Source organism: Rattus norvegicus, chromosome 1 (assembly GCF_036323735.1).
Source record: "Rattus norvegicus strain BN/NHsdMcwi chromosome 1, GRCr8, whole genome shotgun sequence".
NCBI classification, from domain to species: domain Eukaryota; kingdom Metazoa; phylum Chordata; class Mammalia; order Rodentia; family Muridae; genus Rattus; species Rattus norvegicus.
The window spans coordinates 84,833,221-84,859,747 of record NC_086019.1 but is presented as its reverse complement, the minus strand read 5'-3'; the positions used below and the strand labels follow the sequence as shown (position 1 = coordinate 84,859,747).

At 38.2% G+C, this 26,527-nt stretch overlaps 1 pseudogene; it reads left to right on the top strand.

Moving 5' to 3' along the window:
• Positions 1-26,527, top strand: part of Ncl-ps2 (nucleolin, pseudogene 2) — a 436,970-nt pseudogene that overhangs the window by 269,886 nt on the left and 140,557 nt on the right.

The following is a 26,527-nucleotide window of genomic DNA, read 5'->3' as shown; positions in this document are numbered from 1 at the left end:
CAAAGAAACTAAGAAAAATTAATAGATAAGGCTACAGTTTATGAAAAGGAACACAGAGATGAAAGAAGAAATGCAGTTGTCTATCAGAGATTATTGAATAGATTAGTTTTAATTAAGTAATGACTGGTTATACATAAATAAACTGATTCAAATATTACTGACTCAATGAAAACTGATATGTACTGTTTACTTTTAGTTTTTCTTTTGTTTTGTTTTATTTAACAACTGCATATGATCTGGGGTCATATGCAATGTTGGGATGACTATTCTGAAAATATCTAAAATTGGCTGGCATGTAGTCAGATCTGGAGGTCCTTTACTTGATTAATAATTGGTATGAGAATCCCCAGACCAATGGTGTTAGATGTTTCAATTCTGGGATCTTCAAGCTCACCCACACTGTGACATACTTCCTCCAACATGATCATACTTCCAAATACTGCCACCCTCTATGGATCTATCATACTGAAACCACCACATTCCTCAAGTTGCTTTTTTTCAAGAATGCTTATTACAACATTTGAAAATGAGCTAGGACATGTAATGTAAGGATCTGGAATCTAATGTTGATATAAATTTGGTATTTGGGTTTGATCTCATATTCAGAGCAAAAATACATTTGTTCCATCATGTTTTTGACACAGAATGAATTTAAATATGCATCCTCAAAGGTTGGGAGGAAGGATCTTCTGGAAAGTAACAGAGACCTGGGAGGTGAGAGACTCTCAGGATTGAAAGGGAGGGACTTTCAATAAAATGTATAGTATTGGGGACAGGGAAATGATAGAGTCCACCTCTAGTAGAAAGAGAGTGTGTCAAGTGAGGAATGGGGTTGTTTTCACACAGCCAAAACTCTAACGCATAGTTGTTCCTGTCTGAAGAACTGCAAGGATGGAAATGGAGAAGAGACTGAAGAAACGAAGGTCCAGCAACAGGCTAAAAGTGAGATCCAGCTCAAGGGGAGGCACCAAGGCCTGACACCATTACTCATGCTAATGTGTACTTACAGACAGGATGCTAGCATGGCTGCACTCTGAGACTCACAACAAATAGCTGACTGAAACAGAAACAGATATTTATACTCAACTAATGAATTAAGTCAGGAACTCCTGTGGTTGAATTAAGGAAAGGCTGAAGAAGCTGAGGAGGAGGGTAACCCCATAGAAAGACCATCAATCTCAACTAAACTGAACCCCTGAGATCTTTCAGATACTGAACTACCAATGAGGCAGCATATACTAGCTGGTCTGAGGTCTCAAACACATATACAGCAGAGGACTGCCTGGTCTAGCCTCAGTGAGAGAAGATGAACTATCCTCATGAAAAAAGAAAAGAAAAATCAAGGAAAGAAAAATGGGGAGATCTGTATCAGGAAATGCTATGATTGTTGGTAAATTTTGACTGGATATTTTAATTAGGTTTGTCAAAATAACCAATTTTGAATGATGGGCTTCAAAATTTTGATATTTGGACCTTGGTGATCAGCCTCAAAAATAACTGGCCAAATGAGGAAATAAAAGTAGTTTGGGGTTGGGGATTTAGCTCAGTGGTAGAGAGCTTGCCTAGCAAGCACAAGGCCCTGGGTTCGGTCCCCAGGTCTGAAAAAAAAAGAAAAAAAATCTAGCAGTTTATCAAGTGGGAGAAGGGTAGAAAGTAAGAGCTGAAGTCCCCATGTTTGGCATTCACAGGTCTGTGTTTGCCACCATGCTTGGGTCTTTTTGAGAGTCCTTCATTTCCACCATTTGACTTAATTATTGGGCCCTTAGGTGTGGGATAAATGACTGTGTTCTTCTGACTATTTCCTGATGAATAGGAGCCAATAATAAGAAAAGATGAGTCATTAGTAGAATCAAATGCAAGGGAAAATGTAGAAAAAGATGGAAAGTACAAAGTTCCATAAACTCTGGTATAAGGAGTTGGAAGCTTCCTTGAATTTAGAGGTCAGTAATTGAATCATAGAAGTCATGTGGTTCATGGAAGGGCATTCACAGAAGCCAAGACTACTCCTGAAGGCCACCATGGAATTAACCCCATGCTCATATATGATGTTCATGGGCAAGAGGAGGAAATGCTGTCATATTTGGTTGTGAAAGCGTATTAGTATATGAAAGGGGGTGATTCAAACATTAGTAATTTCTTTGTTATTCTTTTCTTCTTAGAAAAGAGGAGAGGTTGTTTAGGAATGGAGGGGGGGCAAAAAGTAATAGCGCAACATTACTAACAAGGAGTTCATTCCCCAGGACTGGAATCATCTGATTAACCTGGAATGAAAGAGGAAATTTCATTTTAGCAGATCCTCACCAAGGCCATTTTCCTCGTAAATATTTTCCTCTCCCAACCAGATTCATTGATGTAATAGCAAGTCTTCTTGTCTTCTTTGTGGAACAGAGAAGTTTCTCTAGTAATAACTGCTCCTAATAGATCTAAGGCCTGGTCATTCTGGAGAGAGACTCAGGCCAGTGAGGTTAGTTATTATTAGAGGGACTCTAGAGATTGAAGCATGGAGTTTAAAGAGACCTATAATTTGGCTTAACAGTCTTGACTTGTGAGTACAACATTGTCAACTACCCATAGCTCTCTCACTTAAGGTAGGCTTATGGCCTCAGTTGCCTAGAGAAAGGCATCCCTCATAAATTAGTTCTTAAGAGAAGTCGATAGAATTCAGGTTATCTCTATTGTCAACTGGTACACTACTGCCATCAAAAAAGAAGAGAGTCCAGTATCATTGGAGAAAATATAATTTGAAAGGCTCCCATCCATTACACCAAAATAGCCTTCACTGGAGTGTCCAGGTTGGCTATGAATGAGACTTTTTGAGTCTATGGATGATTTGGGAGGCTTTTGTTAAATGGTGAAAGGGAGAATTGGTAAAAAAATTTTTGAAATCATGTGAAAATGTTGAGAAAAAATTTTTCCTTGTTCTCCAAGGGGAACTCAGGAGGCTGGGACAAGTGGTCGATACTGGTATGTGGGAAATTGTTAACACAAGTGCACAAGTGGGAGGAACCATAGGTAAGGGAAGACATTGAAGGGAGGCAAAGAGATAACATTGGAGTACATAGAATAATCAATTGGTGAAATTGAGAAGAAAGAGAGATTTCTAGATGATTTCCACCCAAATGATGTTTTGTTCATGAAGAGTTGCATCAAATAGAAAACTATTGGGAAGGTTTGGGTTTAGTTATGTCTTATTAATGGGATTATAGGTCCTTTTCAGAAAATTTGATGTCTGGAGACACCAGGACTGCCAAGGCTATCTGGCAGTGAATAGTAGTTGTGCCTCTGCCCAAGGAATAAATGGACAGGTGTGTTTTCCTAGGTATATCTTGGACTACAGTTGCCAATTTGTTCTTCAATGTTTCTTGGTTATGTAGTAGGAAAGTGTGAACTTTAGTGATATATAGGTGTACAGATCCTGTGAGTGGCTTTCAAAAGATATTCCACTATATGGTACCAGTGGCCCAATGGACTTTAGAGAACCAGTGAGGACATTACCCAAATTCAGAGTAAATAAATCAGTGTGATGGTTTGGGTATGTAAAGCCCTGGCAGTGGCACTATTTGGAGATGTGGTTTTGCTGGAGTACGTGTGACCTTGTTGGAGTAGGTATACAACTTTGGGCTTGGGCTTTAAGATCCTCATGCTAGTTCTCTCTAGAAGCCAGTCTTCTCCTGTTTGCCTTTGAAACAAGATATAGAACATAGAACTCTCAGCTCCCCCCACACCATAACTGCCTGCCTGACCACAACAACCATTGATTCGAAGTAGCTGCTGTCTGTATTAAAAGTATAGGCAGAAGTATCTAGAAGACTCTCTTGTTTGTGAAAGAAGTAAAGGATTTGGTCTTTGAGTATTTGTACAGTTGTGATTAGGGGCTAGGGAATGTTGTTGCGGTAAACAGATAAATGTAAAGGGATTAAAGGAAGAAAAGATAAATTTGAATAAGAGAAATTTGGAAGGAGAGAATCCAAAACTCTGGAGGGGGTTGAATTCCTCTGTAAATTATGAGAGAGAGAGAGACAGAGAGAGAGAGAGAGAGAGAGAGAGAGAGAGAGAGAGAGAGAGGTGAGAATACATTGTGAGGGAGTAATACCATGATTCATTTCTTAGATTTAGATATGAACAAAGAGGCTGTATCAAAAGTGCATAGACAGGGTGGTCAGTTACCAACTTTGTTGTCTAGGGTTTTAGAGAGAGAGGTAAATGTTGGTCTAAGAAAGAATACAAAGCCTCTAGAGGCCTATCCTTTTTGTTGATTTTTTTCTTTTGGAATTTTAAACATGGTAATGTCTGCATAGACCTGGAACCAGAGGATTGGGCTGAAGTGAGAACATATTTGAGTTTAAACAGTTGTTTCTTAGTGTGAGAAAGAGGCATATCCTGAGAGCCAGAAGCGACTTGGTAGAGGATGGACTAAACATGAATATCCAAAGAAGCATGAGCAGCACAAAATTGCCATCTACCTAAAGCTCTTCATACAATGAGTGGAAGAAATCAAGATGGCCTAAAGTCAAGTATATGTGGGTTCAGGTTAGACAGAATGCAAGATAACTATTTTTTAAGACTTTTTTGAGAGGAGAGTTGAGTGCGGAAAGTGAGAAAGCTGAAGCATGGTAAATTAAGCAGTGTGGTTAGTGTCAGATTGGTTATTGGAGAGTGAAATATTGCAAAGAAAGAGCTCATCAGAAATCATATTGATAAGGCTATTAATTCATGAGGACAACTGAAAACCAGGAGTCGCATCTCAAAGCCTATACTTATAACTTTAGAGCTTACTTTAATCACTGGACCATGAAAGATAAGATGGAGTAAGTTTCAAAGGTAAAATAATCTTCAAGAGTACACCCATAGTAGCCTACCATTTTTCTAGAAAGTTCCTTCCCCTGGATGTTGTTTAACCTTCTATTGTTTCTAAGGATGACAACATATTCTTTAACTTATAAGTTTTAGGATACAGTTCCCATTTAAAAAATATATCTCTGGGCAGGGAAGATGGTGTGATGGTTAAAATGCTTGCTACCCGAATCCACACAGTGATAGAGAACAAGGTCTAACAAGGTTTTTTTCTGACTTCCACAATTGTAGTACAGGCAGAATAAATGTAAAAGTGAGTGTTTAGTGAGGAAAAGGAATTCTATGTCTTTTCAAAAAAGAACTGTTTAGATTGTGTTCAGTCAATAATTAGGGTTAAAATGTAAAAATGAACATTTGTAGTGATTGTCCAGCTAGAAATGTGGCTTTTTCTAAATAGAATATTTCTAAGTGTGATCATTGTCTAAGTATAAGAAGTCTGACTCTGGTAACAATGTGAGGAAGTATCATGAAAACTACTTTAGTTCTAATGGGGTTTATTCAAATTAATGTGCATAACTCATGACAAGGCCAAAGGAATGCTACCCATAGAAAGAGATTTCAGCACTCAGCTACTTCTGCTGTTATTTTAATTTTTGTGGAGTATTCTTTTTAATTATGTATTAATATACTTCATATTGTATTTTATGCAAGTGAGTGATTTGCCTGCATATATGTCTGTGTATCATATCGAATACATGATGCTTGCAGAGGCCAGCAGAATGTTTCTGAGCCCCTCAAACTGGATTTGAAAATGATATATTAACTGCCATATGGATGCTAAGAATTGAAGCCTGGACCTCTGGAATAGCAGTTCTTGCTCTTCATCACTCAATCATCTCTCCACTTCCTATTTTTAAATCTTATTATGTGTGTCTGTTTGTACACATGTTACAGCATGTGTGGAGTGATAAAGGATCCCAGGAGAAGGCCTAGGAAGCATGGGAAAATTACAGGTATTTTTCAATTACATGATGAGGGAGTTTAGATTCTTTGAAAAAAGAAGTGAGTGCACTTAACTACTGAGCCATCTCTCCGACTATATGTTGTTGTGATGATTTGTATATACTTGCCCCATGGACTGGCACTATTAGAAGATGTAGTCATGTTGGAATAGGTGGGTCACTGTATGTGTGGGCTTTAAGATATATATCCTAGCTGCCTGGAAGCCATTCTTCCAATAGCAGCCTTCAGATGAAGAGGTAGAGCTATCAGCTCTGCCTGCATCATGTTTGCTTAGATGCTGCCCTGATCCCTCCTTGATGATGATAGATTGAATCTATAAGCCACCCCAATTAAATATTGTCCTTTATAAGAATTGTCATGGTCATGATATCTATTCACAACAATAAAACTTTAACTAAGACAGACGTTGGTATCAGCAACTGGGGTATTGCTCTGATAGGCCTGACCATGCTTTTTTTTGGAAGAATGCATATTTTGGGACTTTGGATTTGGAAAGCAGTGGAATGCTTTAAATGGGGCTTAATGGGCTCTCCTAGTAGGAATATACAAATACTTTGTGACTGAGAGTGATTTGAACTCTTTGGACCTGGCCCAAGTTGGTTCAGTGGAGAAGAATTTGAGTATGTAGCTTAGAAACTGTTTTACTGGTATTTTGGGGCAATATGTAGTTGCTTTTTGCCATTGTTCAAAGAGTCTACTGAGGGTAAAGTTAAGAGATTTAAACTTTTGCTTGAGAAAGGAAGTCTCAAAACAAACTGATGTAAATTCTGTTGTGTGGTTACTAAAAATCACTCTCCTGAAGAGCATTTGAGTGAAAAGGCGCAAGTTGAGAAAGGAAAAATACAAATACATGATCTGAGTATTTAGGGAGACCAGGAAGTGAAATTGAGCTGAATCCTGTATTCAAGGATATTAAAATAAATTAAGGGATTTATGACTTTGGGACAAGATCCTATCCAGTTAAATTTAGATCCAGCCATGGTGGTACACAGCTTTAATCTCAGGAGATACAGCCAGAGATAACAAATTCTAGGTAACAAAACTTAAATCTGGGCTTGGTGGATCACACGTTTAATCCCAGTGCTTAGGAGACAGGCATGCAGATCTGAGTTTAAATTTAGTCTATAGAGCAAGTTACAGACAGCCAGGCTTAGGGAGTGTAGGAGTTGGAAAACAGAAAGTTAGTGATAATCTAATAGAAAAAGGAGGCCATGTTCCAGCCCCAGCAAGCAGCAGAATTTTGCACATTTGCCCTTGTGGCTCTGACTTTAGAGTCCAGAACAGAAAGCACTACTGGGTCAATTGATGCTGGATACCTGAAGTAAGAAAGTGGTGGTGATTAAGAAGAGACCATCATGAAAGAGATAAAATCTTATGGGAAACATTTTCTGAGAGCACAAACAAGCTGAGTTCCAGAGATAGCCAACATTGGTGGTGTTAGTTTTGAAGCCTTGAAGGGGTCATGAATAACAACTGAGGCTTGGTAACCAGAAGGGCCTGCCCCACCTTTTCTCCAGACCCCCATGCACTAGGGTTCCAGATGGCGTTAGGTGTTTTCCTCTGGAGTCAGAAATGTGGGCAGAGTGTAGTCTCTTCTGGGTTCCCAGGCATGTCTGTCCTAAATTAGAGTTGTCATATTAGCAATGCAGAAGTACACCTAAATGATCTAGTATAAGAAAAGAACAACCAGTTTCTGATCAGGAGCTGTCCCTGTGCCACAGTTCATGCTACTCAGATCCCTTCAGGAAAGAGCTAGTCTCCCAGGAGTGCTGACACACGGACTTACTGGAGGGTCAAGCCACTGTCACAGATAGCAAGTCAGTTAATACTATAGATAGCTAGATGACCAGAGGAAAGTACAAGAACCTAAGAAGCAGAAAACCAGTTTTCCCAACACACCATAGCAAAGTCTAGATTCCTCAACACACTGGAAAAGCAAGATTCTGATTTAAAATCACATCTCATGATGGTGTTAGAAGACTTTAAGAAGGACATAAATAACTTCCTTAAAGAAATACAGGACAACAGAGGTAAACAAGTAAAAGCCCTTAAAGAAACACAAAAATTCCTTAAAGAATTATAGGAAAACACAAATAAACAGGTGAAGGATTTGACCAAGCCATTAATTACTTAAAAATTGAAGTAGAATCAATAAAGAAATCACAAAGGACAACAACCCTGGAGATAGAAACCCCAGGAAAGAGATCAGGAGTCACAGATGTAAGCATGACCAACAGAATACAAGAAATAGAAAAGAGACTCTCAGGGACAGAAGGTACCATAGAAAATATTGACACAACAGTTAAAGTAAATGCAAAATGCAAAAAATCCAAACCCAAAACATCCAGGAAATCCAGAAAACAATGAGAGGATCAAACCTAAGGATAAAAGGTATAGAAGATAGTGAAGATTCCCAACTTAAAAGGAAAACTGCACCGTAGAAAAAGCAAGAAAGTAATCTCTTACAACTAATCCAAAAAAACAAAACCAAGAACTGGTTCTTTGAAAAAATCAACAAGATAGATAAACCCTTAGCCAGATTAACCGAAGGCAAAGAGACAGTATCTAAATTAACAAAATCAGAAATGAAAATGGAGAAATAACAACAGAATCTGAGGAAATCCAAAAAATCATCAGATCCTACTCTAAAAGCTTATCTACTCAACAAAACTGTACAATCTGGATGAAATGGGCAATTTCTCAACAGATATGAGAAACCAAATTTAAATTAGGATCATATAAACCATCTAAACAGTCCCAGAACTCCTAAAGAAATAGAAGCAGTCATTAAAACTTTGCCAACCAAAAAAGTGTTTAGTGTTGAATTCTATCAGACTTTCATAGAAGACAGTATATTTCATAGAATAATAGTATTGTCCAAATTATTACAAGAAATAGAAACAGAATGAACCCAACCTAATTTGTTCTGTGGATCCACAATTACACTTATACCTAAACCGAACAATTTCCCAACAAGAGCACTTCAGACCAATTTCCCTTATATATTGATGCAAAAATACTCAATAAAATTTCTGCAAACCAAATCCAACAGCATATCAAGACAATCATCTATCATGATCAAGTAGGCTTCATCCCAGTGATTTTGGGATGATTCAATATATAAAAATCCATCAATGTAATCGATTGTATAAAAAATTGACAGAAAAAATCCACATGATCCCCTCATTAGAGTCTTAGAAAACATTTGACAAAATTCAACAGCCATTCATAATGAAAGTCTTGGAAAGATAAGGAATTCAAGAATCATACTTAAACATAAAATATACAGCAAACCTGTAGCCAACATCAAACTAAATGAAGAGAATATTGAAGCAATCCTACTAAAATCTTGGACTAGACAGTGCTGCCTGCTTTTTCCTTATGACTCAGTATAGCACTTGACCTCCTAGCCAGAGCAATTAGACAACAAAAAGAATTCAAAGGGATCCACATTGGAAAGGAAGAAATCAAAATACCACTATTTGCAGATTATATGATAGTACACTTAAGTGACTTCAAACATTCCACCAGAGAACTCCAAAACCTGGTACACAATTTCAGCACAGTGTATGGGTATAAAATTAACTCAAAGAAATCAGTAGCCTTCTTCTACTCCAAGGATAAACAGGCTGAAAAGGAAAGCAGGACTATGATGCCACTCACAATAATCACAGATCATATAAAATAGCTTGCTGTTATTCTAGCTAGCAAGTGATAGATTTGTGTGAGAGAAATTCACGTCTCTGAAGAAAGAAATTGAAGAAGATCTAAGAAGATGGAAAGATCTCCCATGCTCCTGGATTGACAAGATTAATATAGTAAAAATGGCCAATTTGCCAAAAGCAATCTACAGATTCCGTGCAATCCACATCAAAATTCCAAGTCAATTCTTCACAAAGATACAAAGAGCAATTTGCAAATTTATTTGGAATAACAAAAAAAAAAAACAGGATAGTGATAACTATTCTCAACAATAAAAGAATTTCTGGGAGAATCACCACCCCTAATGTCCAGCTATATTGCAAAGCAATAGTGATCAAAATTGTATAGTATTAGTACAGAGACAGGCACATAGATCAATGGAATAGCATTGAAAACCCAGAAATAAACCAACACTCCTATGGTCACTTGATCTTTGACAAAGGTGCTAAAACCATCTAGTCGAAAAAAGTTAGCATTTTCAACAAATAGTTCTAGTTCAACTGGAGGTCAGCATGTTGAAGAATGCAAATAAGTCCATTGTTATCACTCTGTAGAAAGATCAAGTCCAAGTGGATCTTGGGCCTCCACATAAAACCAGGCATACTAAAACTAATAGAAGAGAAAGAGTAGTCAAAACTTAACAGTTCAGATAAACATTATAGAAATACATAATCTTTAAAACATCATAAGTCCTCAGAAAATGTCATTTATAGTCATTTCATCAGATTTTTGACTAAGAGACATGTAAGCTCCTGACAGTATCCCCTCTTCAGTTCAATGAGGATATTGAGCATAATAACCTGTATATGGAGTTGCTCCAGCTCTGGAAAGGCAGCCACTGAGCAAGAATTTCCCTAAATAATCTACAGAAAAAAATAGTGTCCAGAAAAGGACACACAATGTGAGATAGTCAACAGTTTAGCCCTGCCAATACAGGAAATTGTTTCTGAGTAGGTTGCTTTTGTTCATGTTGTATATTTTTTCAGATAAAGAAAACAAACTACAACAATACAAAATGAAGTGAGATGGAATATTGCAAGCATAAACATTAATTATATTTGGTTAATAGCTTGGTTAATACCTTTGGTTAATACATAATTTCTTTCTCAGCTTGTTTATTCATTGAGTAGAGGTAAGCTACTGATTTATTCGAGTTAATTTTATATCCAGTCACTTTGCTGAAGTTTTTCAGGCTTAGCAGTTCTCCGCTGAACTTTTGGGTTCATTTAGTTCACTTAAGTATACTATCATATCATCTGCAGATAGTAATATTTTGACTCTTTCCTTCTAGTTTGTGTCTCTTTGACCTACTTTTTTTTGTCTGATTGCTCTTGCTAGTATTTTGAGTATTATATTCAATAAGTAGGCAGAAAGGGGGCCTTGTTTACTCCCTGATCTTCGTGGGATTGCTTCAAGTTTCTCTCCACTTAGTTTGACTTTGGCTACTGGTTTGCTGTATATTGCTTTTACTGTGTTTAGGTATGGGTCTTGAATTCCTGATCTTCCCAAGCCTTTTATTATGAAGGGCTGTTGATTTTTGTCAAATGCTTTCTTAGCATCTAATGAAATGATCATGTGTTTTTTATCTTTGAATTTTCTGATACAGTGGTTTATGTTTATGGATGTCTATATATTGATCATCCCTGGATCCCTAGAGATGGTGGTTGATGGAAAGGCTTTTATATATGAGGAAGGGGCTTTGGGACTTCCCTAATTTATTTCTCTTTAAAGATATGCACACAGGATATATGCACACAGATGATATTCTGGCTGAATGGTGCTATAGCTAGGAATGTGTAAGAATAAACAGGCACTCCTCCTGAAGGAGATAATCAATCTTAGGGCTGAAATCAAGCTATTAGAAACAAAGAGAAAAAATATAAAGTATCAACGAAACATGGTATTTTGAGTAAATCGACCAGGCAGGCAAACCCTTAGCCAAACTAATTAAAAGACACTGAAACACAGTATTGTTTTTCGGTCTACTTCGTATTTTTTTTCCAGAAAATATTGAAGTTGTTCCCAGGATCTCACCAGATCATAGACAATTCTGGGGCAATAGGCTCACAAGATCCTATTTGGTTAAATGTGTGCTCAATTTTGTGGTTAAGTTTAATCCTCAGTCAATGTGAAGAAAGATTTTCAGGATGCTTAGGGCTCTCAGTGACTGAACCTCCATCCATGTCCATAAGCTGGACATAGGCCTCTCCACAAATATGTTGCAGATTTGCAGCTTGTTCTTCATGTGGGTCTGAAATAACTGGAGGAAAAATTATCCCCAAAACTGTTCCCTGTATGTGGGATATCTTCTAGTTCAGCTGCCTTGTCTTGTTTCAGTGGGAGAGGACATATTACTGGAGAAAATTGAAGTGTCAGGGTTGGGAGATACCTATGTAGACCTACAACCTCCTCAGAGAACATGGGGATGGAAGGTGCAGGATGGGGATGGGGATTGTGGGAGGGATGATGGGAAGGAAGGAAGTGAGCAAGATGTAAAGTGAATAAGTGGAAGATAAAATTAAAGCCTGGAGTGATGGCTCAGAGGTTAAGAACACTGACTTCTCTTCTAGAATTCCTGAGGCCAAGTCCCAGCAGCAACATGGTGGTTCACAAGTATCTGTTTTGGGATATGATGCCCCCTACTGGTGTGTCTGAAGAGAGCAACAGTGTACTCCTATGTAGCGCCCACCTCGACCAGCAAGGAAGGCACAACACCGTTTTGCAGCCTTTATTGCAGGAACACCTCATTCCTGATACGAGGGACCCCAGGGAACAAAGGCACTCGCATTAAGTACAAAACAGACAGTGGCTGTAAATTTGTCCTCTGGGGATTGGTGGAGTATGAGATACCTTATTAACATGCATATCACCCTGGCCTTGTAAATGCCAGAGGAAGGCCAGGGACACGGCTATAATGGTTGTAAACCACAAACGACCACTAGATGTCAGTGCCTTCTATAGCCGCTCCCAACACTCATATACATAAAATAAACAAATCTTTAAAAAGTTAAATTAAATAAAAGAGACAACAAAAATTAAAGCTCTAAAAGTTCAAGCTTTAACCAGTATGGCACCAAAGGGTGGATAAGGATAATTGATTTGAATATCTGCATGGTGGGAGGAGCCAAAGTGTGGGAGGGGCACTGTATTTCAAGTTTGGAGAGATATTTAACTGCAGGTACTTTGAGTAGAAGTGAAAGAGACAGAGGTATAGGCAAATTACAGCAACCCTCTGGATTTCAGGTGAGTTGCTGTGCTGTATGAAATGTTTAAAGTTGTGTAAAATGGAAATCATAGTGGGGAAAATTAGGACACAGTGAAGGAGGAGCCTTGCTAACATCCTGTAACTTGTATGGTTGTTTGATTGGTGAAATCTAAAATATGCCCTGTAAAGAGGCAAAAGGTATTGCGTAAATTTATGAGCTATTTAAGATTATCCCATACATGTCAACACTGGGGACCTGTCAAGTAACAAGGATTGGATCAGTCTGTGAATGAGCATTCAGGAGACCCCTGGGTGCTCTATTCTCCATTCTAGGCACAGGCCTGAGCCATGTGTTGTGCAAAAAGCCTGGATCAATTGTTCAGAGGCATTACTGTAGGACTTGGGAATTTTGGGGTTTCTCTGATTTATTTATCTTTAAACCTGTGCATATAGGACTAGGAAAAGTGTATGTTTTTTTGGATCTGGGTTACCTCACTCAGGATTATATTTTCTAGTTCCATTAATTTGCCTGAAAAATTCATGGTCATTGTTTTTAATAGCTGAAAAGTATTCCATTTTGTAAATGAACCACATTTTTTGTTTCCATTCTTCAGTTGGTAGACCTCAATTATATATAATAAAATTCTTTAAAATAATAAATACAAGTCTAAATAATATGTAATATCTGAGTGAAGATAACTCCTTCAAGGCAGATTTTCTGTGGTTTCTCAATATCAAACCTTAATGTGAGGACAGCACCAGCTTTTTAATATATATATATATATATATTCAAATATATATTCAAAATTATATATATCTAATATATATATATATATACATTAGACAAACAGGCAGACAGACAAGAAAAAAAGATAATGGCTAGTAAAGGAGCTGGTGACAGAGCACTTGCTTGGTATGTAGAGTATGTAGAATGACTTAAGGATTCAAGAAACTTGATATGTTTATTCATAAAGTTTGTATAAGATGGATTAAAGTCATTTGGCAACTTTACTTTTCTGTGGTGATAAAGCTCAAAGGCTTCAGGAACACATAGTACTAAAAGACCTCAGAAAGGATCAAAGAGACCATAGAGACTGAGATTTTCCACCAAATACTGCAGAGCATTCATCTTTCCCTTGAATGAAAGCCTCAAAATATCCTTCCAATGATTCTGGTCTCCTACTTTAATTGATGGCACACCAGAAGTGATAGCTTGACACTATACTTCCCTGAGATTTATGAAGAAATAACCTTCCACACGAGAACAGGAGGATGGAAAACCTATGCACTCAGTTGTCAACATCTTCATTTTATTTCCCAAGCAACTTAATAAAACACCTTCCAACTATTGATATATTATTTATTTACATTTGATGCATGGAATCACTCACTGGCCAGTGCTGATCTCAGTACTCAGTTACTCGGGTGAAAACAGCTGTGATTCGTCTCATGAAACATATTCCAATTGTTCCTCAGTTGATCTGAAGAATATTTTTGACATAACAAAAAATCTCTACTCAATGAGGGACACTTCCTATCTTCCCCTCCATCGGCCCCTGACAGACACATTTCTCTCTTGTTCCTGTGATTCTGTTTACTACACTTATTTTATGCTGGTGACATTACTCAGCATCTCTTCTTTGGGGATCAGATTATCTTACAGAGAACAACAACCTCAGAATCTAAATTGTATTCTCTTCTATCATGTGTCAGGTGTTCTTCCTATTGAATGTCTCTCTCTCTCTCTCTCTCTCTCTCTCTCTCTCTCTCTCTCTCTCTCTGTGTGTGTGTGTGTGTGTGTGTGTGTGTGTGTGTGTGTGTGATGCCTGTGTCTGTTTCTGTATATATCTGTGTTTATGTCTCTGTGTGGCTATGTGTGTCTGTGTCTCTGTCTCTGTGGCTGTGTTTGTCTGTTTGTGTGTTTTTGTGTATATATATATATATGTGTGTTTATCTTCTCATTTGGAGTAGACCTTTTTTTAGGTATTCTCTGAAACCAAATATTTCTGTTTTTGTTTTTGAGAAAAGATTTCATGGAATGCAGATTGAATGCCTTTGCACTCATCATTTAGATTTTATATCTGAGGTGCTGTGGTTTAAGTCATACTACACACATCTGATTCTGAAAACTTTTTTTTTAATTTTAAAGATTCACTTTGTTAATATGGATACTCTCTGTGCCCTATGGTTAGTCTGGCTAGGGTTTATCTGGATACAGAAAATGTGGTACATCTACTCAATGAGTATTACTCAGCTGTCAAAAATAATGACTTCATGAAATTCATAGGCGAATAAATGGAGCTAGAAAATATCATTCTGAGTGAGGTAACCCAATCACAAAAAGCCACACATACTATACACTCGCTGATAAGTGGATATTATCCCAAATGCTCAAAATACCCAAACATACAATCCACAGACCACATGTGCCAAAGTATAGATGCTCCAGTTCTTCTTAAAAGGGGAAACAAAAATGTTCATAGGAGGAGATATGGAGACTGAACAAATTGCCAGTCCGAGCCTGCCCCACCTGGGGATCTAGCCTGTATTCCCAGACAATATTGCTGATGCCAAGAAGTGCATGCTGACAGGAACCTGTTTTAACTGCCCCCTGAGAGGATCTGCCAGAGCATGGAAATTACAGAGGCAGATGGTCACAGCCAACCATTGAAGTGAGATTGGCATCCTCATTGGAAGAGTTAGAGAAAGGTTTGAAGGAGCTGAAGGGGTTTGCATCTCCTTAAGAACAGCAATACTAACCAACCAGAGCTCCAAGGGAATAAACCACCATCCTAAGAGTACACACAGACAGATCCATGATTCTAGCTGCATATGTGGCTGAGGATGGCCTTGTTGGGCATCCTTGGTCCTGCCAAGGATGGACCCCCAAAGTGTAGGGGAATGTCAGGGGGAGCCAGAAGGGGGGTGTTTGGGGAGGGGGAACACTGTCATAGAAGAAGGGAAGACAGATGGGATAGGGGACTTATGGCCAGGAAACCAGGCAAGGGGATAACATTTGAAATGTAAATAAAAATTATCCAATTAAGAAAAACTTCTAAATACATTAAAAAAATCTAATCACAGGAGCCTGTTAGTGAAAAAGAGTCCTGTGAATTAGTCATCCACTGGTTTTCTTACTAAATGGAAAATTCTCAGATGAAGATTTTCGTTATGTATTATCCAAGATTGGTCATTTTTTTCAGAAGGGCTGGCATTTGTTTGTTTGTTTTGGTAAATTTCAGCAATACTGTCAGCATTTTTTAAAAGTATTTAACTAGAATACAATAGTTGTTACAATTATTTCAATATCATGTGTCCCTTACGTTTTGACAACTTCAGATGCCAATGTTAAAAATATCTAATAAATTACTCTTTTTAACAGAATGTTCCATTGCTTTTCCTACAATTTGGATTTTAAAACAAGGGTAAAGGCAAAGACAAGCAGCCCATACCTTAAGTAGTTGTAACAACCCCTTGGCAGCTGGTGTAGGAAGACCATGAGCTGGAAGTCCACATGAGAACACTGGAACCTTCAAGATGCTGGGAGTATTTGTTGAAGTGAGTCTGAAAGCAAAACTCAATGGATATAAACAGATTTCCCTACCAAAACTTCTTTCTCAGAAGAGGAGATTACTTCCCTACATTGTTCCTACTACTTGCAAGTATGAAACTTTAGAACTTAATCCTTTTACTTTTAATGATTTGCATTTTTATGTGATACTTAGCCAAAATAAAGAAAAAAGAAAAAAAATATAAAAGCACATTGAAATGCAATAATACATAGTAACACGATTTATTAAAGTTTTGGTACTTAAAATTTCTGGATATATCTTAGTACATTATATAGTTTTGAACTAAAATATTGGTTGTTCATTTTTCACTTGAATATAGGAAATTTTTTGATAAAATGGTATCTATTAAAAATCGATAAATTCTTGGTTCATTAATTAGTCCTTATTTACCTAAAAACTATCATTTTATTATATAAATAAATAAAGAAATGTTGCATTATTTTAAAAAATTCACTCTAAAAATTTTATTTATCTTATTTTATGTATACATTTGTGTGTGCCTGACTCTATTTCTGTTTACCTTGGGCATGCAGCAACCTACAGAGGTGAAAAGAAGTATCTTATCCATGGAAACCAGGGTTACAGAGGTTATAAACCCATGTGAATTCTGGGAACAAAACTCTGTCTTGAGGAACAGTTCTGACCTGCAGAACTACCTCTGGGCCCATTTAATTAATTTTACTTTTATTAGCTGCGTGAATGAGCCTATGCAACAGAAGTCTGCCAAGACTCATAGGCTATGGAAAGATTTTATATATTTAGAGCAATTTATGAGTTACTGAAAGAGAGTGTTAATTAACCAACTTCATCCTCTGAAATAGCATCCAGTGCTCTTAACCATTGAGCTGTCTATCTAGATGTGAAATGCTTTTCAGATAATTTTTTGTTGCTCTCAACACTGGTATATTTTTCAATGCTAACACCTTCCAGTTCTGTGAATTTGCTGGGTTATGTGTCACTCTCTACTCACCATCCGTGATGACATTTCTGCCAGAACAGTCTTCCTTACCTAACAACCCACATTCCTTCTTCTCATTTGGAGGTGGTTTCTTTCATTAGGTGCATATCCTTTTTACTAAGACCCTGGATCAGTTCTTGATAGTCTCCTTCTGCCCCTACATCTCTTCCCATGGACTCATCTAATTCCTTATATTGTCTCCTGAACTGTCACTTCACCATATCTTTTGATACTGGAACCTTCTCTATAGATAGTAAATGGTGTTCTTCTATGTTCCCTGTTCCCCAGAAATAGAATCTGGTTATAAAGAAGGTGGCCAGAATGTACCGAGTAAGTGAAGACACAGTCAAGACTCTTCAAAGGACAGTTCATTTACAATTTCCACCAGGATTTTCTGGGCTACAAAGTGAAAGAGATGGGGGTTGGAAATGAATAAGGCAAGAGATAGAGTGAAGAAGGAAGTCAAGTAGCTGAAGAGGATGGGGTAGGAGGCAAAAATGAAACACATGATAGGTAAAATAAAACAAAATGAAGGGCAAGACCTGGCAGGATTGAATCCAGTTCTCTCTTAGTGTAGATGTGATTTCAATTATTCTGGGAACTGAGATAGCCAGGGAATAAATGAAGATCCTTGTTTAGGCAGATGGATATGCAGAAAGGACTCCTGGGCAGGCATTACTCTGTACTTAATGTCCTGCAGCCAGCATATCTAGCTAACCTGAAGGTTCTTTCTCTTGCCTGCATACAGTCACCCCTATGAATCATGGCCAGGAGTGTTCCACATTTACCAGGAGCCAAGTGGGAGAAATTGGAGGCCCTGTTCACCAAGATCCAATCCCCAGATATCTATGAAACAGAAGGTAGTTCTCACCATGAACTTACCTGAGTCCAGGGCACAGGTAGGATGATCTTTTCTCTGGATCCCTCATACAGTTAATATAATCTTCTGTGGGCCCTTGTCAGATCCAGAGTGAATGAAGGAGAGAGGAAAAGGATAGCATCCACATTTATGAAGTGGCCTAAAAGCCTCCCATGCCCCTTCTTATAGCATCAATCTTCTTATATAATGCCTTCTCACAACACTGTCCTCTAAGAGTTCTCCTTCCCTTTGTACTTTTTGTTTCTGTTTAGGGTTTCATATATGCAGAAGTGACCTACCACTGAGATATATCATCAGCCCTCAATTTTTTAAATTTGATAAAAATTTATTTTTGAGACAAGGTCTTAATATGTAAACTATGCTGGCTTCGAACTCATCAAAGATCCCCCTGTCTCTGATTCCCAGGTGCTGATATTAAAGCCACTGCATAAGACTAGAGATTCAGTTTAATTGTGTGTTTGTGTGGGGGGTGTATAACCTGACACACAAAACTGCAGTTTCAGAAGAGGCCAGATGATGACATTAGATGCCCTTGAGCTAGAGTTGTAGAAAGTTGAGAGCCAGGAAATGTGGATGCTGGAAACTGAACTCAGATCCTCTACAAGAGTACTATGTACTCTTAATCATTAAGCCATATCTCTCTAGCATATTTTGTTATCTTAATTTTAAAAATATTATTTTGTTTGGAAGAAGAAAAGAAAGGTAAAAATAATGTAATTATACTGTAATTTCAAAAACTAAGCAATGAAATTATTGTTAATTTTATACAATGAGAGAATGCACTGATGTCATATCTACCCCATTCTCTACCTTTGCTTCTTCTTGGACACCCTTCATTTCCCTTTCAATTTCATTCGTGCCTCTTTTGTTTTTCTCCTCCTCCCTCTCTCTTTCTCCTCCTCTTTAAAACAAACTAGGTCATATTACACTTCCCATATGCACATCAGTGTAGAATCATATTTTTAAGAATTAGTATTGGGAGACAGTTTCCCAGACAGGGCTTGAACTCACATTGCATCCCAGGCAGACCTTGATCTTTAGATCTTCTTGCCTCCTCCCTCTCCTCCTGAAGAGCAACATTATAACTCGTCTGTGCTATTGGGCCTAGGTTCAGAGAACTTGCCCCATCATCATGGTTATTGAGCAATCAGCCAATCAATCAAGTCATATTATAAACTAAGGAGACTCACATGATTCACAGAGCTTTGCCAGTGAAACTTCTATGCCAGTGAATTTTACTTGACAGTGTTTCCCAGGAACTACTAGTTCTAGAATAACATGCTAAACATGATAACTCACACCTTTAACCCTAGAATTTGGGAAGCTGAGGCAGAGGGTTAGCTTTGAGCTTGAAGTCAGTCTAGACTATATATTGGGCCTCCACCCTAAGTGGCTTATACACTTATGCCAACACTAGTATTCCTCACCAAAACAGAATACTAATCCCTCTGATGTCCCCTTTAAATAGTAAAGGCGTGGTAATGCATGATTATTAGGTGACTGAGAGGATTAGTGGGTAAGAGAAATGTGTGTGTGTGTGTGTGTGTGTGTGTGTGTGTGTGTAGGTGTGTTCTGCTATGTGTGGAATATAATTCAGACCCTTGTACATGCCAGGAAAATGATCTATACATAGATGTATGTGTGCATGTATTATATGTGAGTATAATGTATGCATGTTTGCATGTTCATAGTCATGAGCAGGAACATGTTAACACAATATATGCATACTACATGACTATGTATGGAAGGTGAGTAGATTGTATTAAGTAAGTATAGTGTAGCTTAGAGTCCAGGAGAGTAGCTCTCAGCAAGCACCAGGAAGTAACAATACTGGAAAAAGTGATGAACAATTCAGCCTTAGGTGCAGTCCACCCTCATCTCCATTAGAGAGTTTAGCTCTTTTACAGCTTACCCCAAGCTAAAGATAAAGAGTATGTTATATGATGCCACCCCAGCCTTGTGTGTGGTTTCCTGGGATGTTGGTCTTTCGTAGACTAAGTGAGTAAGGATTTGGCAGCGACAACCAGAAACAAACACAGAGGTTTGAATCTGAGTGTATTTTGCAGCCTTCAAACTGGGGCTTTTGTGCAAGAAAAACAGGTATTACAATTCTAAAAGATGTGTTCATTGGAGCAGCTACAAAGAACAATTATCATCTGGCACAAGAAAATAGAAAACATTTTGGTATTACAATTTCTAAATAGTGGGTTCAAAGAATCAAGTACAAATAAAATAAACAACATCATTATCACTTAACCGAACAAAGTACAAAAAAAATCACTTATAGTTAATAGCAAACTTCCAGGAATGGGTTCAAAAGATTTTCAGGGGCACTTGGTTATGACCTGTAGGTCCTGAACAAGTTAATAAATTTCCATGGGTAAACTTTTTCTGACATGTAGCTCCTGTCTTAGTAAAAGTCCTTGAAATTCAATTTAAAACTGTACTTAAAAACAATACTTTTTATATCAAAATGTCAGAGTCCACCTCAATTACATACTATAGCCATGTAAGTTCATATGTTGTTGGGAGGATTTCCATCAAAGTACTATTTTGTAATTATGTAAATGATTATGAAGCAAAGCACTGGATCTCTTGGAGAAAAGGTCATGGCTAGTGACCCCAACTCAAAGGGTGCCTTCTCATCCAATTTTCTCACTTAAAATCTTAGCCCAGGCTATCAAGAACATCTCATAAATATAGAAAAGGAATAGAAGAAAGTAAAGCAACAAACTGCCATAAGAACTACAGCTCAATATTTTTATCCTAGAGAGTTCCGCAACCGGTTCCAGGAGACCTCCTTTCTTTGGAATCTAACACCTCAGTCTGTGGAACTTGTTACACAGTATCTACTGAGGTTGGTGTGGCCACATGAGCCCTTGTCGCCCTAATCTCAAGTTCTCAGTGTCAGGAGAAGGCACCAGTGCTGGAGTTTTTCAGGTATCTATAGGAATTGAATCTCATTAAGAGTTTTGAAGACCTACCTATTCATGGGCCTTCCTGGTAGAGAGGTCTTTCAGAGGTCCACAGAGTATGTCCAATAGTCTATTTCATAGGCCAAGTGTGGTGTTTCATCTTTGTGATTTCAAAATGAGGAAGATTGAAGCAGGGGGATTGAGGTAGGGTGCATTGCAAATGTATGGCCTTGGGTCCATAAGACCTATCTCAATACCCTGCCTTTTCCCACAAAATTTTACTTTCAACTCACAAGTCTGACAAAGCAAATGGCCACAAAATAAGGTCCCCTAATTTGATGTTAGCTTCTCTGTTCTCTCCTTTACTACTCACTGATATCTCGGGTCCTCCCTCCCAAGCTATTAAAAATAAAACTGATTTAAAATGATGGATATTACTTAAGTCTGAGTGATATTTTTTTCTTTTTGATTCTATGTGATTTCTTTGAAGGGTAAACTTTGTTAGGTGGAAAGAGTTAAGTTTTGTTCTGCCCTTTCTACCTATAGTGTGCACCTGGGATTTTTTTTTTCTGTTTGGAAAATGCCTTTCTCCAAATGTGCTGGGAGTGAACTAAGAAGGAACACAGGACCACGTCAGGTAAAGCATACCCAGGAATCCCAGCACTGGGGAACAGAGAGGAAGGATCTCAAGTTTAAGAACTGCCTACAAAATTTAATTAGATCCTGTCATAGGTAAGTTTTAGAGGGGTCCAGCAGTGTAGGTCAGTTGTAGATCACCTGCCTAGAATTCTAGTGAAAGGCTGAGTACATAGCTCAGTGACACAGTCTAAACAGTTGTCTAAAATGTAGGCGGCACTAAATTCAATCCCTAGTACAACAAAAAGGAAATAAGTCAGTCATAACTGTAGACATCATCATAGCAATGCATCTGATAGACATTCATTATTATAGGTGAGGGAAGTCACAATACTCACCACATCTCAAATCTGTGAGAGGACAGAACTGGGCATTGTTGGTCCTTCCTTGGAATGTGGAGTTCCTCACATTACACAGACAAACACACACACACACACACACACACACACACACACACACACACACACACACGTCTGTGAACCATCTGTGTACAATGTTCATAGAGACCAGAAGAGAGCACCCAATCCCCTGAAACTGGAATTACAAAGGATTGTACGGGGTCATGTGGGTGCTGGTTATGAAACCTGAGTCCTCTGGAAGAGCAGTCAGTTCTTTTAACCACTGAGTCATCTCTCCTCCTCCTCCTCCTCCTCCTCCTCCTCGTCCTCCTCCTCCTCCTCCTCCTCCTCCTCCTCCTCCACCACCACCACTACCACCACGACAACCACACTTTTAAGGCAGGATTTAACTGTATAGGTAAACTCATAGTAATCTGACTCCCATCTGCTGTGATTACAGACATGTACTCAGTCTTCTGTACTTTTTGGTCATCTCCCTTCCACTTTTTTTCATTTCTGTCCTTACCCCTGCAGCTGTTTGTCTTTTTTATCCTTTACCCTTTCTACCTCATGTGTTCGTTCTGTTTGCTATGTCCCTGAACAGGATTAATTTAGTAATACAATGGTCCAGACTCAGCAATTTAGGCTCAGCTTCAGGACCTGTTGGGGAAGAGACTTTGTGATACAACCATCTTTTAAAAACTATATAACATCTATTCCTCACATTAATCCTTCCACCTGAACACAGGTATATATGTGTGCACCATAATAATATTAACATGAGTTTGCTGCTATTAACATGTGTGTGTGTGTGTGTGTGTGTGTGCATGTGTTTGTGTTCTTGTGTGCATGACCACGTACTTGGACATAGTGAAGTCAGAGGAAGACATCGAATGTCTCCCTCTATCTCTGCCTTTTTATTTATTGGTATTTTTGATTTATTGATTTTATTTAATGTGTGAGTGTTTTGCCTGAATATAAATGTGTCTACCATGTGTGTCTAATGCTCTGAGACTAGAACAGCCCCAGAACAAATTTTTGATTGCATTCCATTTATTTTGTATGTGGGTGAAAATGAATGCACACACAGTGAGTATAAGAACCCAATTTGGGGTTAGAGAGTTGATTGTTTCCTTCAACCATGAGAAAATGGTTGGTGGTTAGGCTTGATGGAAAGCATTTTTACCCACCTCATGAGCTTATAAAAATCATGTCTCATAAGTCCCAATATTTTCTCAACAAGAGAGGCCCCCAGTGACCCAGAAAATATGACTTGAGTGAACGTTATGGTATTCACAGGTCATAACTATGTCTATTTTGCTATTGGGTAAATTATGAATGTATGCAATCTTGTCTGATTGATTCTTGGAAACTAAGAATTTTGTAATTCATATTTAGGAAGGACAACTCACAGGTCTGACCAGATTGAAGCTTAAAGAGGGCATGATGGAGACGCCCATTCTCTGAGAGGACCTTGATCAGAGGAAGAACACTTTAATGTTTTGTTTTTCATTAATTTATTTATTCACTTTACATCCCAATAACATACCCCCAAAAATCCTAGCACCTCTCTCCCAGCTCCTTCACCTTTCCTCTTAGCCTTTTTCTAAAAGACTTATTTGAGATTTGAGCGATGGCTCAGTATTTAAGAGTATGTGCTCCTCTTCTAGAGGGCATGCACATGATATACCAACATACATGTAGACAGAACACTGATACACTTGAAATAAAATAAAAACTAACAAAACATATATTTTGCTGGAAGTTCCAGCACAGACAAAACTTTATAGTGAGAACCTGTTAAAAATTATGATGTGAACTGTGTGTTGACAGTAAATGCCTTTCATGCTATCACTAGGGAGATAGAGGCAAGCAGATCTGTGTAACTCTGAGGCCAGCCTAGTCAACAGAGGTAGTTTTAGGACATGGCTACACAGTGAAAATCTGTCTCAAAAATTTTAGATATGCAAAAAGTATTTCATTTTCTTGCATTTGTTTCTTTGATGTCACTATTGGGAACTGACCCCAGGTTATTCCCACAAATTTCAGCAAATGCTTTGCTACCATGCCACACGCTAGTGGAGCTTTCTTCACCTTGAGTTGGATTTTGTATTGTATTTTCCTTTGCTTTCATTTCAATGAACATTCCCCAAACTTGGTATTTAGAATATAATTTTCCCTGTCACAGGTTTTCTATGATACTCAAGAAGTTTAGGCTTCTGTTCCTCTGCATTTCTATCTAGTTGGAAGTGCATGGACTGCTGAGAAGCAAACTGAGAGGTTCCAAATATGGAATGAAGTAAGTTCAGTCCCTCACAAGAAGATGTCAATAGCTGCCATCAAAATATTCATTCAGCCTAAGGACAATCTAAGGACAAACATCTGAGCCTCTATCTAAAGAATACATTAACCCATTTGTGTAGAAGCTTTCAGAAACTCTGGGTAGAGACCAGGGGATCTGTAGTGAACTTGGAGAGCAGAGTCAGGCTCTGAATAGCTGAGATAAGCAGGTGTGTATGGAGAAGTTAAAAGGAAGATGAAAAACTGAGCAGGCACTTAACTTTCAATAAGGAGTCCCCAACAATGGAAAGGAATGAGGAAGACCTGTGGGCAGCAGGCTGAGTATAGTTCCATTTTTGAGATGGTCAACAAACATGGAGATCAAATTTCTTCTGGGCTGGAGCCCTAAGATATCAGGAAATCCTACAGAGGAGTGTCAAGTCTCTGTTAACATTTTCCAGCTCTCAAAAAAATCATTCCTGTATATGCCTGTTCAATAAAGAATGGTGTACTTAACAGGGCCAAGCTTCCATAGGATGGTGCTACAGAATGAATGGGGCCACAGACTGAGAGGATTCTGCTGTATATGAAGGTATCTTAGTTAGGATTAATATTGCTTCGATGAAATACCGTGGCTAACAAAATTTTGGAAAAAAAATTTATTTGACTTAGGTTTCCATATCACTTTTTATCATGAATGGAAGCCAGGACAGGAATGTAACCAGGGCAGTAACCTAGAGTAAGGAGCTGATACAGAGGCCATTGAGGGGTTTGGCTAGCTGGTTTGCTTTTCATGGCTTGCTGAGCTTGCTTTCTTATAGAACAAAGAACTATCAGCTGAGGAATGGCACCAATCACAAAACCTGAGTCCTCCCCCATCAAACACTTATTAGGAAAGTTCTCTAAAGTCTTGACTATATCCAGATGTTACAGAGATGCTTTTTTAATTGAGATCCTCCCTCCCCCCAGATATCTTCTGCTGGTGTCAAGTCGACCTAAAACTAATACAAATGACTCCTTGTCAACTTCACACACAAATACAACTCCATTAAGCCACAACATTTTTATCTCATTCATTTCTATGATCTTACACTGAAAACATAAAGTACTTTAGAGGCTCCACAGTCTTTACAAATTCAGATTGAAAGTCCTGTATCTTTAAAATATCCCTCCACTATAAAACTCCAAATCTTTTAAAAGCTGAATTCCCTCAATTGCAGCCTCCTGTAAATGTAAATGAATATGTATAGAAGAGAGTTAAGACTCCCAACTTAAATGGCCAGTAAATATATTCAACAAAATTGCAGAAAACTTCCCTAACTTGAAGAAAGAGATGCCTGTAAACATACAAGAAGCCTACTGAACTCCAAATAAATTGAACCAGAAGAAAAATTCCCCCCGTCGCAAAATAGTTAAAACATCAAACGTACAAAAGAAAGAAAAAGTATTAAAAGCAGTAAGAGAAAACGGTAAAATGACATATAAAGGCAGACCTATCAGAATTACACTAGACTTCTCACCAGAGACTATGAAAGCCAGAAGATCCTGGACAGATGTCATACAGACCCTAAGAGAACACAAATGACAGCCCAGGCTACTATATCCAGCAAACTCTCAATTAGCGTAGATGAAGAAACCAAGATATTCCATGACAAAACTGAATACACAATATCTTTCTACAAATCCAGCCCTACAAAGGATAATAGATGGAAAACTCCAAGATAAGGAGAGAAACAATGTCATACAGAAAGCAAGATGATAATCTCCTTGCAATGAAGTCAAAAGAGAGACACACAAACATATTTCCACCTCAAGCAAGGGAAACAATAGGAAGTGACAATCACTGTTCCTTAATATCTCTCAACATCAACGGACTCAATTCCCCAATAAAAGGACATAGACTCGACAGGAACCGGATGTAGATCTCTCCTGAGAGACACAGCCAGAATACAGCAAATACATAGGGGAATGCCATCATTAAACCACTGAACTGAGAACGGGAACCCCGTTGAAGGAATCAGAGAAAGGACTGAAAGAGCTTGAAGGAGCTTGATACCCCATATGAACAACAATGCCAAGCAACTAGAGCTTCCAGGGACTAAGCCCCTACCCGAAGAGTATACATGGACTGACCCTGGGCTCCAACCTCATAGGTAGCAATGAATAGCCTAGTAAGAGCACCAGTTGAAGGGGAAGCCCTTGGTCCTGCCAAGACTGAACGCCC